The sequence below is a fragment of the Mus caroli genome, chromosome 1, assembly GCF_900094665.2.
Source record: "Mus caroli chromosome 1, CAROLI_EIJ_v1.1, whole genome shotgun sequence".
In the NCBI taxonomy this organism is placed as follows: Eukaryota; Metazoa; Chordata; class Mammalia; order Rodentia; family Muridae; genus Mus; species Mus caroli.
This window is the reverse complement of record NC_034570.1, coordinates 26,701,683-26,711,015: the sequence shown is the minus strand read 5'-3', so window position 1 is coordinate 26,711,015 and position 9,333 is coordinate 26,701,683. Positions and strand designations below refer to the sequence as shown.

At 35.9% G+C, this 9,333-nt stretch overlaps 1 pseudogene; it reads left to right on the top strand.

The window, feature by feature from the left end:
- Positions 1-9,333, top strand: part of LOC110287006 — a 72,005-nt pseudogene that overhangs the window by 57,619 nt on the left and 5,053 nt on the right.

The window sequence follows — 9,333 nt, the reverse complement described above, 5'->3', positions numbered from 1 at the left end:
TTGTACCTTAAAAGTATTCTGAGTTTGGTATTTGTCTCTTATGTATGTACATATGTATGTATGCAGGTATGTATGTATGTATGTATGTATGTATGTATTATTTATTTATTTACTTAGCTAGCTGGCTACTTTGTGTGTATAGATGATGCTGGTTTGTGTGTGTGTGTGTGTGTGTGTGTGCATGTGTGTATGTATGTATGTTTAACTATGCATGCACATGCGGAATTCAGAGAAACTGATGTCCTCTTCTTTGGCTCTTTACTTGATGTTTGAACATCGGCTCTTTTTACAGACATGAATGAAGTCTCTTAATTTGATGTTTTAACATGGGGTCTCTCTACAGACATGAAGTGACATTTCTGCTTGGCTGGCAGGCCAACAAGCTGCAGTTCCCTCCTGTCTCTTCCTCACAGATTATTGAGGCATAGTCACATGTGGGGATAGCTTGCTGCTATTTGAGTGTTGAAGATTTAAACTCCGGCCCTCCTGCACTCATAACCTTTTCCCTTCTCTTCCCAGCACCTGTCGCCCATCCCCCTTCATATACAGGCTCTTTAAGTAGAAGACCTTTTTTTCTGACCTTCAAAACTTCTGATCAGCCACATATTGAATACAGAGAAAAACCAAGAACGGATTCAGTGGTTAAATTAATACATAATCTATAGTCTGATGCCTAAAGCACGGGCAGTGTTATTGCTATTGATTGTGGCTCATTCTCATGGCCTTATTCAAGTCATTCATCACAATTCTAGATAAGAATGACATTTCAATAGAGTATAGGTCTAAATAAAACATACTTGAAAATTTATTAGAAACTTCTTACTCATAATTTGTATCTACCAGCGTTCCCATAAATCTTTAAGAGCCAGCTCTCTAGAGGAATATGGAAAGATGAAAGTGGACTGAGTTTATTTGTTGTGCTGCAGACCTTTGTGGTGTAATATCTTCAACATGGCCAATTTTAAGCTATAAATACTCATGTGTCTTATCCAAAGGAGGAAAGGTATTAGCACAAGTGGATTCTGAGCTCCCCAGACACTGCCTACTGCTCCTACTGTGCCTTGCAGGATTCATTGCAGCTGGCTTGGTGGAATTGCATTCTAAGGTTTTCTGTTGTTCCTTGATGGCCTACTACACACAACAGTAATAAATCAAGGGCACTAAAGTATGAGACTGCTAGCCTGTTTAACAATGTTGTCCTTCAACAAAACTGTTAAGATCATCATGAACTTCATCCTCAGAAGCACTTTAAAATTCATGTAAAATATGAAAATCCTGGGAGGATACCTTTTGAACCAACTGTGATTATCATAATTAAAGCTCTATTATACATGATAATTACACATTTTATGTAAAAAATAGGCACATATATCTAAAAATATTTTATGTTTTCATGCTAACTACTTGTTTTTAAAATCATTTAAGCTCAGATTGTCTGTAATGGCAAATCTTTAGAACTCTACCTGTGAGTCCTATACTCCAGACTAATGTAATTTGGGGATCCTGGTACAATGATGTCCTGTTGATAGAATCAAGCAAGGAAAAGCTGAATCGGCAGTCCATAAACCTCCTACCAATTGTGGCTTTAGCTAAATTAAGTGTATTGAGACCTATTTAACCTGTAATCTCACTTCTGGTGATTTCATGGATTTAACTTTTTTTTTAACGAAGTGAGCTAAATATTTTATTAGTGATCAAATTCTGGGATAATTTTAAATCACAACTATATAATACATAAAGAGGAAAAGAAATTCCATAGATATACTGTGCATGTCTTTACCTTCAAAAGGTGGAGTGATATCCTGACATTTTGTAATATAAAATAATTAATAATAAAAATTAATTGCATTTATGACAGTGTATTTTTCATTAATTTTACTGTGTATTCAAGTATGACTTACTGTATTTTAAGTTCTGAAGATGTTTCAAATGAACAGAATACTTGATTAAATTATTGTATTACTGTATATGAGAACTGGAGAAGTCACAGCTCACTATAACCATGTGGTCACATAGTAGAACAAACAAGCAAGCTTTTCATCTTCTTGTATCAAAGTTCTAAACTTATTCATGATTGGTAATAACCCTTATGATCATCACATATGGATCTTAAGGAGACTCAGATATTCAGACTACAGCAGTGTGAGCTATCAAAAAAACAAACAAACAAACAAACAAAAAAACAAAAACAAACAAACAAACAAAAAACTAAATCCAAAGACAGATTTATATTATACTCAAATAATATGTTAATTTAAAACTGGAACAGTATGTTTTTAAGTAGTACATAAAAAAATGAGATGTTTTATCAGGTGAAATGGAGTCAATAGACAGAAAATTCTTGGGTGCTTCAAAAAAGGTGCAAGAGCCATGCTCCCTTCTGCATGTGGGGGAATCATCAGGAAGATGTTTTTTGTTGTTGTTGTTTTGTCTTGTTTTATTTTTAATTTTGTCTAGACAGGGTTTCTCTGTATAGCCCTGGCTGTCCTGGCACACATTTTGTAGACTAGGCTGGCCTTGAACTCAGAAATCTGCCTGCCTCTGCCTCTACTGGGATTAAGGGCATGCGCCACCACGCCTGGCTAGGAAGATGGTTATTATGATCAACACATCTACTTATTGAGCTTCATTGAGGCAGCAATCATAACATATTTATCAATTATATGACTATGTATAGTTTATAAGGTCCAGACATTACTACTTTGTATCAGTTGAAATACCAAGGCCCCGAATTTTGTGTACTTTACTTACCAGGGCAAAGTCATTTTCTATCATAACCTGTTGGTGGAATATGAAAAACATTTGTATTATTTAAAATGAACCTGTCTTTTAGGTAAATAAGGAAGCCCATTGTTTTTCTTCTATCCCAATGTATGTAGAGTTTAGCTTTAGTGATTCCTATTATTCATATCATTAAAGCTATCTGAAAGTTTGTATATTCAATTTGAAGTGCACAGAACTGTTTAGAACATTTTAACTAATTATGCAGTAAAACTAAGGAGAAAAATCTTTGTGAGTTATTGGGTAACAAAAATTTACAAGTGCAAATCCTAACTCAATTAAGAATACTGGTTTGAGAATGCACCAGGTCAGTGGGATGCCCAGTGGGTAGAAGTGTGTGTAATCTTTATGAGAGAAGTTGAATGCTGTCATGATTGCTACCTGCTGACATCCTCACTTACTTGGCTGAGCACCTCCTATAAATGGCTCTGGTCAGTTCTTTTTACAAAATGAGTGCTGAATCATTCGTATTATGAATAAACCTAAGAACTTTTCAAGAACAAATGGGCATAAATTCAGTTGGTGTGTGCCGTTATAAGCTGATACAACTCTACGAAAAGCAAAATAGACTAAGATAGCTCTGGTTTTATTGGAGGGTACTCTAGTGTCAGGAAACACTCATGAACTCCCCAGAAAACACCAAGGAGCCCATTCCAATGTAATCACATTAAGGTTTCTTTATTCAAGCTACAGCTTGGGCTCCCTGCCAACCCTGACCCAGCAGGAAGATAGAGCCCTGAGCCTAGTTTTAGGCAAGCATTTATAGAGACAAGAAGGGGGTATCTAGCCTGGCACAAATCTGATTGGGGGGCCATTATGGCCTTTAGCATAATTGCCTGGTGCTGGGAGCCAAACTGGAAACTTAACTTCTGCTTTCCTCCTGATTGGTGGTTGTTAGGAAGTGAAGTGTCAGAGGCAGGCTTATAACTTAGAGGTGCCGATTTGTTGAGGAATAAATAACCTGGAGAAACAGGTTTTGTCATGGAATAACCTGAAAACTGGCACTAGGAATCAGCCTGTTAGTTAACTTGAATTCAACCCTAGGTTAGGTCCTTTAAGATGGCATCTGATCCCAATAGACTAGATAGATCTCTCAGAAAAAAATATGGGCTTAAGTTTTATTCAAGAAATTGTTTATAAGAGTTACTGAAAATCATTCTGGAAATGAGAGAGTTTATGTAGCATAATGGTCGAACTTTATTATAAAGCCTAAAGCCCTTTAAGCATTTTTGCAAATGGACACATTGAAAATTACAACAGGGATTCTCAGCAGGATCATTTGTAAGAGAAGTTATAGGGGGAAAAAGAATCTAATATAATACAAAGGACAAATTCACAGGAACATTTTCATTCTTGGTAACCTTGCCACAATCAAATATCAGCTCTTTACTTTGTAGGTTAATGGGACACTGCACTTCAGTGGGTATGTCCCCACTGAATCGGGCTGTTTTAAATTCATAGAAATGGGTTTGTATGCAGACACTATTGCACATGCCAGCAAGATTTGGCTGACAGGACCCTGGCATAGCTGTCTCTTATGAGGCTACGCCAATGCCTGGTAAATACAGAAGTGGATGCTCATGGTCATCTATTGGATGGAACACAGGGCCCCCCAATGGAGGAGCTAGAGAAAGTACCCAAGGAGCTAAAGGGGTCTGCAACCCTATAGGTGGAACAACAATATGAACTAACCAGTACCCCCAGAGCTTATGTCTCTAGCTGCATATGTAGCAGAAGATGACCTAGTCGGCCATCATTGGGAAGAGAGGGCCCTTGGTCTTGGAAACTTTATATGCCCCAGTACAGGGGTACGCCAGGGCCAAGAAGTGGGAGTAGGTGGGTAGGGGATTGTGGTGAGGGGAGAGTATAGGGGACTTTCAGAGCAGCATTTGAAATGTAAATGAAGAAAATATCTAATAAAAAATTGTGAAAAAAAGAAATGGGTTTGTAATCATCTGTTATTTTATACTTGTGCAATAAAGAAGTATAATTTCTGAATAGATGAAGTTTTTCTGACAAATTGAATTTTAGTTCCTCATCTAACTTATGTGTCATAAGTAAGTCTATGATTTTTATGAATCATGTCCCAGTTTCACAGACCCATCACATTCTAGATCCACACACCCTACCTCTACCAGTACTGTTCCATTCAACCCCATTACCACTGCCCAATGTAAAGATTTGTTCCTTATTCACCATTTACCTGATTTTAATTCTTCAGGAAACTGGGTTTTGTTTTCTTCCTTGACTCAATGACATTCTAGGTTCTTACTCTTCATTCTTATCTTTGTCTTTCTTCCTGGAAGTGAGACATGTATATTTAATTCCGAATGTAGCCAGTTTTATTAGGTGGAGATAGGAGTCTTTATCATCTCACATTTTTTGACAATTAACAGACATGGTGCTAGAGGTTTTCAAAGTGCATTGCTATGGAGCCCAAGCCCATCTTCCCCACTATAGCATCTTCGGAACTAGAAGATGGCTAGTCTCACTCACATATTGCCATGGTTAACATTTGGCAGCTTACATATTCTTTTTCATCTGATACTACACAATACATATCTAACAAGAAATCTAAGAAAAGTAGTTTCCAATGAGGGGTAACATATGCTATGATGGTGAGCCCACCTTTCATGCTTTGGGTCAACATCTGATTTCTTCCCATGCTTAGAAATGAAAGGTCTCCTTTTCTATTAAATCAAATAGAACTTAAGCCACCATTCCATGACTAGTTCTATTCTTCTGGAAGAATAAGAAACTAAACAGAAAAATTCCTTCTCCATTCAACTGGCATAAATGTTTACACACCACACCACACACTATATATACTTTTACAATAGCTTTAATTCCTAAAATGATATCTACGTGCACAGTAAAACATGACCACACCCACTCCATTTCACCCCTCCAATTTTCCTATATCTCTCAACTCTATGCTTTCACTCTTAAAAATTACTTTAACAAGTAATGTGAGTGCAATGGCACAGTTTTATAGCACAGTGTTTCATAATACTTCATTGTATTCTTCATCTGGCCCACACATTTTTCTGCCTCCTCTTTCCTGGGGTTCTTTGAGCGTTGGTGCTGAGTGGAGAGGGGGTTGATACCAAAGTCCTGAGTGTTGACCTCTCAGTCTTTTATTCTCGGGACTCTGACCAGTTTTGAGTCTTTATTGTCATCTCTGAAAAGAAGCCTCTCTGATGGAGGTCGAGAAAAGTCCATGTATATAGCTACAAACATGAATAGTTTGCATTGATTATAAAACATGTAATTTAGTCAGTAACTTCTATAAGATCTCATCTCAATTTTTAACAAAGAAAATAAAAAGGCATGGAATGTGTGAATGTGTTGAATAGTTCATATAAATAGCCTGCTCAGAACCAATTTTCACCTATATAATTAAATTTTTTATCTAAATGCATAATTACTCTAATCTGTTCCTCTATAATATATTCAAAGCTTTTGTTTCTATATTGCAAATTTCACTTCTTATCTGACAATAAGCAGAAATCATATCATTCCACCAGTGAATTAGTTTTGTGACAAAATACTGATATGGAAGCATCCCTCAGTCATATCTCTCTGCTTAGGTGCATTCCAAAGAAGATTAGAAATTATAAGTCCCAAGGTGAATTACTGGGAAATGGGCTACAAATAAGCAACAAAGGCAGAATGATCTTGTCTCTTTAGGAAAGTTTTTTTTTTTTTTTTTTTTTTTTCACCTGTGGTCAATGATCTGGCTGGTCAAGGAATCAAAATGATCTGAGAAAAGAGGTATTATCTTTCTTCTGTTAACCTGGACTTTTACTTATATTTTATATACAATACTGTCAAGTGCAAGTTCTTGCTGATACACATATTACAAGTCACCTGGGAGCCTTTTATTAAATCATGGTGTGATTATATGACTCTGATCCCTTTAAGTAGAAAGCCAAAAATGGAGTAGTTTCTCCTGTTGCCCTGGTGTATATAAAAGGAGACTTTACAGAATTGATGAGAGCTAGCTAGAGTTATGAATGACAAACTACAGCAAAGCTGAATTTTACTACAAGAGTAGGTATTTTCAAAAATCACCTAATTAGAACAATTTAATTCATTCCCACCCCAACACCTGAAAGGACTTTCTGAATGCTATGCTAGCCAGAATCTACATCAACCCCTATGCAGAACTGTTCAATGTCTCCTAACATTCAACTATTACCAAGTATGAGAGTATTTAGCAGACTGTATAGAAGTAAAAATGAATTACAATTTGGGAAGGATATAGCAGTACTTTTGAGGAGAATTTTGAAACATACTAAAAGCTATGCACATATTCTATTTTTCTCACCTGAGAATCATGATAATTATCTTGTTAATGCTCTTCCAAGCTCCAACTCACATTTCTATTATCCTGGAGGTACATTGAGACATTGAATTGGAAATATCTGAAATAGTGCCTTCAAAATCACAAAATGAAAATAAATAATTTTCAGTGGAATTATATTCTAATTTCCCAATAAATTTTGTTATTATCATTGTTGTTATTTTACTTTATGTTTTATGGATATGAAGATAAAATCTAGACCTTATCACATTCCAGGCCAAATGCTCTTCCACGTTGTTAGATCCTAGCCCTGATAAGAGACACTCAAGCATCTAAAAGAACCAACAACTATCAGCAGGAAGTTTAGGGTTGCTTTTGACTACACGAGACTTAAGAATCATTCAGGTTTTCTGAGAAACACATGCTACAGTTGTAAATTGAGGGATTTACTTATATTAATTTAACATTACCCCTCTTCCCATTCATGAATGCTTCTAAAGCTACGTTATAGAAATGTTCTGGAAAGCTTCAATACCAGTATCATCTTCATTAAGAGAGAGTTGTACTGAAGAATGACATATTTATATGAATGTGTCATAATGAGAAGGCATGACTTTGAGAGATAAAAATAATAAAACAACTAAAATGATTAAAAATAAAGAATATATAAAGAAAAAATTAAATAAACCCACTAAAGGGTTAATGTTGCCCAGATAAGGCTAAACTTTTTTTTTTTTTTTTTTTTTTGGTTTTTCGAGACAGGGTTTCTCTGTGTAGCCCTGGCTGTCCTGGCACTCACTTTGTAGACCAGGCTGGCCTCGAACTCAGAAATCCGCCTGCCTCTGCCTCCCGAGTGCTGGGATTAAAGGTGTGCGCCACCACGCCCGGCAAGGCTAAACTTAAAACACAGGTAAATAATGTAAATTCTATATAAAACTAGTCAAATTTCATTAAAAATTTAGAGAACAATTATAAATTATCTTAAGTGCTACTCATAAAATCTATCTAACAGGATAAGAGGTGCATAAAACCAAGACATACATAAAGCTTAGTAAGAATTCTTTGTTAGATATAATCTTTTAGTAAGAAGATACTTTTATTATCTATAAAACTCCAATACAGAAACCACCAAGACAGTGAGTTTTCAGATAAAGAGACGGAGGAACAGCATCTGATAAGCTAGCCAAAGTCACATTGCCAAGAGGACAAAACTGGCACTGAACTAGTACTTTGGATCTAAATACTCCATAATAATTTGCTTTAGTGAATAATTAGAAGACCAGACCTTGCTTACTAAATATCAAGACATATTTAAATTAGTATATCATTGCATTGAAACAATGATCAAGACATTGGAAACAAAGGTGTAGAGACTTCCAGAAACAGATAAGCACAAAATACTGGAAGAACTCAGAGTAAGCTTTATAATGAATCCCTAGAGAGATCATGGATTATCTTGGAAACGTTGGATATTCAAAGATAAAGGAGCCAGACAGTGGTGGCACATGCCTTTAATCCCAGCACGTGGGAGGCAGAGGCAAGCAGATTTCTGAGTTCGAGTCCAGCCTGGTCTAGAGAGTGAGTTCCTGGACAGCCAGGGCTACACAGAAAAACCATGTCTGGAAAAACAAAACAAAACAAAACAAACAAACAAACAAACAAACAAACAAAATCAAACATAAAGAAAGACAAGTGTAAATATTTTGCTTTGTCTTGTTTCTCCCAAAACATTATGAAGTAAATAATATTAAAATAATGCTTGTAGAACTCCAGCAGATAGTATTCTTCAAACATATATATAAACACACACACAAATATACACATACATGCATACACACTATCAACAACAATTAGAATAATTCATGCCACTTTATTGAAAATTAATATTTATGTATCATATATACATATATATGCATGCAAATTAAAATAAAATGTATAGATTGCATAGTGATCTTTGCATCACTTTTAAATCAATATGATTTACTGCCTAAGTGAATTAAAACTTTCTCTAGGTAACAATATGTAAAATGATTCAAGGATTGGAAGAGATTAAAAATAAATTTAATTGTCAACAAATATTTGATAAGATCAAGACTGTTAGAAATTAAGAAGGGGAGCCGGCAGTGGTGGCGCACACCTTTAATCCCAGAACTCGGGAGGCAGAGGCAGGCAGATTTCTGAGTTCGAGGCCAGCCTGGTCTACAGAGTGAATTCCAGGACAGCCAGGGCTACACAGAGAAACCCTG